This window comes from Cupressus sempervirens, chromosome 5 (genome assembly GCF_028749045.1).
Source record: "Cupressus sempervirens isolate cs-2001-9-10 chromosome 5, ASM2874904v1, whole genome shotgun sequence".
Taxonomy (NCBI): domain Eukaryota; kingdom Viridiplantae; phylum Streptophyta; class Pinopsida; order Cupressales; family Cupressaceae; genus Cupressus; species Cupressus sempervirens.
Genome location: NC_143122.1, coordinates 353,446,262 through 353,450,303, shown reverse-complemented (window position 1 = coordinate 353,450,303; position 4,042 = coordinate 353,446,262).

Genomic DNA, 4,042 nt, shown 5'->3' with positions numbered 1-4,042 from the left:
ATGGCCTATAAAAGACCAACAAAATGTAAGTGCAACATTAGATATCTTAGTTACTAGTTGAATGCCTAAAAATAAAAACTATGTGAAATCATTGTTTAGCACTCTTTCCTATCTAATATCATGTAACTAAATCAATTATATTTCCCCTGTTCTCCTACTCTTAATTGTAAAAATGTTGCAAATCTATCTTTGAAAAGAGTGAGTTATTGTGTGCACAACATTGAGACCACAAATGTAACTAGATCTAAGTATTGTTTCCACCTCCAACTCACAAAGGTTAGGGACCACTGTGCAACTTTCAAACTATAAGGGTCTAGAAATCATTCACGGTGCACCCAACTACATGAGTATATAAGTCTAGGTTGTTAAAGACACATTATCCCCTTAAATTCACATGACCATATTATTGATAGTTTATTTTATCTTTATTTTGAATGTAAAAAGTTTCTAGTTTTTAGAGCACGAGTGAATAATAGTTTTAGAAAATTAAATACTATAGATATTAAGATTCTTTTGTTGATAGCCGACTACCTCCATATATTTTCAATTTTACAAAGTTCTTAAAAAAATTTTGAAGATTTAATTATGTACAGGTTTAAAGAAAAAATTACCTTTTTAATGGGAGAAATCAGTTGTTCCATAACTATATCTTCTTTCCTCACCTGCTAAATAAAGACATAACTAAGGGGAGATACTAGTAAAAAAGAATTATTTCAATTCTTAGCCATATTGTGCATCTTAAAAATGTATAGGTTTCTATGAAAAATGTTGTACCTATTTCTAATTTGTTCATTTGCAGAAGCAACATGTTGCATTTGGCTTTCAACATTGTCAACACACCTTCATAATTAGAATAGTGATTATGGTGTCCCTGTGATACTAAGAGGGAAATGGTTTAAGTTATAGTCATAGACTGAATCTTAGACATGTATAAATTATTACCTACGAACTACATAAGTTGTGGTGTACCATTTTTTGATCCATTATGGCATAGAAGTAGCTTGATGTGTCTAACTTTCAACATTTTTGGGGCATATGCAAAAAAATAAGTCATGTTATGGAATGGGGCACTATTGCTAGATAATAATGAATTTTTAGGACTTTCATGAGTCAATTATCCAATCCAATATGGTATCTTCATTAATCTAATGTTGAAGATATGTTTTACCATTTTTTATTATGTTCTTGTACCAAACCAACATAATCATTTTTTACATGTCAGTTATTGGCAAATAACATAGAAATGAGAGATTGTAAGGGATGACAAGTCAAACCACAATATCAGTATCTATTAATTGAGTGTAATAGATATGTTATATCATTTTCTAATATGTTGCTTTGAGTGTCAAGGTGATGATGACTTAATTGTCCATGGCCTGACAACCTACATAATAAAACAATGTTATGAATGTCAAAGTAAGCTTCACAATTCATGAAAAGCCCCATAAATTTATCTACAACTATCATGGCTACACAAAATATTAGTCTTTTATGAAAATTGCCATCTTATAGGGTTAGCACGAATTGAAGCACAAATTCTAAACTGAATTTTATTAGCTTACGAAAACACAAAATCTCTCCTATATTTTTGAGTTCCATCTTCCATTCCTGGTTCTATGTTATACTATGATTGATTAGTTCTCTTACGATAAGATATCATCCTATAACAATTTTGCATTCCCTTCAACTATTGTATTCATAATTTATGTCTCAAATACCCTAAAATGAAGCTTCAATTGGTAACACTTTTTTTTTAATGAAATCTTATAGTTTTTTGTTAGTGCTATTGTAGGTTTAGTGAAAAAAAAAAGGAAACTAGAAAAATTTTAAAGACAATTTGATTTTACCTAGAAATTAATTTGTGGAACCAAATAATCAACATATCCCACATTTGGCTGTAAAATACAACCATTGAATTTTCAGTGCCCAATTACTTTATAGTAAAAATGACCAATATTACAATAAATTATAGTTCAAAATAGAAAGCCTCACAAAAGCAACAAGAACTGCAAAACCATAGCATAGGAAAATTTGTGTTATAATATAGTGGCATCAATACATTCCTACAAAGTAGAGGATGAGGAGAGGATTTTTAGTACTAGGATCGTACACATGCAGATAAAATTTTGAACATTGAATGAGAATATTGAGCTCTCGTAAATGATGAATCATAAATGAAATGAGGTTGTTCTTCTCAGGTGTGCTTTGTTGCACGATAATTTCCCTCGACAATCTAGCCTGCTAAATACTAATTTTTTTCCCAATCTTAATTACCTTTTTCTAAAAGTCATGCCAATGGATCTTGCATGATCTGCATATTTCTTGCTAATTTCTTTATTTCAGTGAATTTAAAATGACTTGGATGTTTTCTTTTAACCATTTAGGACTTGAAGTATTTCATTTTCTTTTTGTTGTCTTTTTAGCAAGAGACATTTCCTTCCGACAAGAGATATCTATTTTGAAAATATTGGGATGGGTTGGTGTAAAAAAATAAAATTAACATGTATAGTAGTGTTTTATCCTCCCACAAATAACTAGTAGAGAAACTAGCACAAAACTCTATACATTGAAACATACACATACACAAGTGTGCATATATTATGTGTGTTTTGATTGTCTAATCTAATGAATCTCTCATAGTTGGACTGTATATTTCTAAATTTGATTTTGTTAGAAACCTTTTCCAATACATTCCCTACTCATCCATGTGTTAGCAGTGTGCAAATAAAATGAGTGTCTAGCGGGAAATTGTCTGCGCACCTACACCCTCTGATAATCACAACAATGTTTTAGGTCTCAATTTTTTCAGACTTGAGAAATTCGATAAGAAGATTCAGAGAATGCATAAATACCACACATGTCTCACATTTATGTCAAAATAAAAGATTTTAAGGACAACTATTTTGGTTGTTTACATTTAGCCTATTGCGATGACCGCAATAAAGATGAAGACACAATTTTTCACAACTTCTCGTACATGAATGTTTGCAAATAGATTTTTTCGCCCTTTGTTACACCAATCAGAACCCCAAAAATAGTTTATACAAATATTGCAAGTTGCACATCAAAGAGTTCAAAAATAAGAATAATACAAAAAAATCCCAATATTTTGATTAGGTTGGTAAAACAATAATTTGTTGCCTTGACAAGAACTAATAATCAAATACTTATCAAAAAACCACTATGTGAACAAACTAATACTTAACAAATCTTCTTAGAAAAAAAGTATTGAAAGCTTAAACGATTCAATACTTTAAATATATGGTTCACTTATTTATAAAGGCCAACTACTCTTCTATTTGGGGGATTTAGGAGAAAAAGATTGAAAAAAATGTCAAAGATATTCTCATTAAGCCGATAGGCGTCACTCCTTGAGAAAGTTTGGTCAGATTGTCAAACTTTTTGGTAGTCAAACATCAATAAATAGAAAAATGATGCTGACAAATATCGAAGGAAATGAGTTATCTTGTACTTGTTACTCGCTTGCATAGTTAACTCGATGAAGATTAGACAATGGTAATAATATCCCTAGCAATCGACATATATGTCAAGTTTAAGCTCATAGCCTATAGGTTTAATGATGTGGTAATTAAACTATTGCATCTTTAAGGGATGTTTATAAAGGTGAATCATACAGAAAAAAACATGAACTCTTCATAATTGTACATACTCGCTAGAATTGAGCTTTTCAGACAATTCAAGTGCACCTAGAATCGATGTTGGCAATCTACAATGGAAATTGCCCTAGTAGAATATATGTGGGTACTCTATTTGAATTTTTGTAGAGGGTGGAAAATGGTGTTCCAAATGGAGTGTTTGCATGTCCTAGTGCCAATTTTAGGACACTCAACAATTCAATGATTTTCAGCTTGAACTAGATGAACCCCAAGGAGAGAATGACGAAGATGAACCCTTTGAAAATCCATTTTCTAACATTGATGCTGAATCAAAAGAATCATTCCACTTAAATGAACTTTTTGATGAGCCTAAATATCAAGATAATCCACTAGCCATTTTTATCTGTCAAGCACCACCTCTTCCT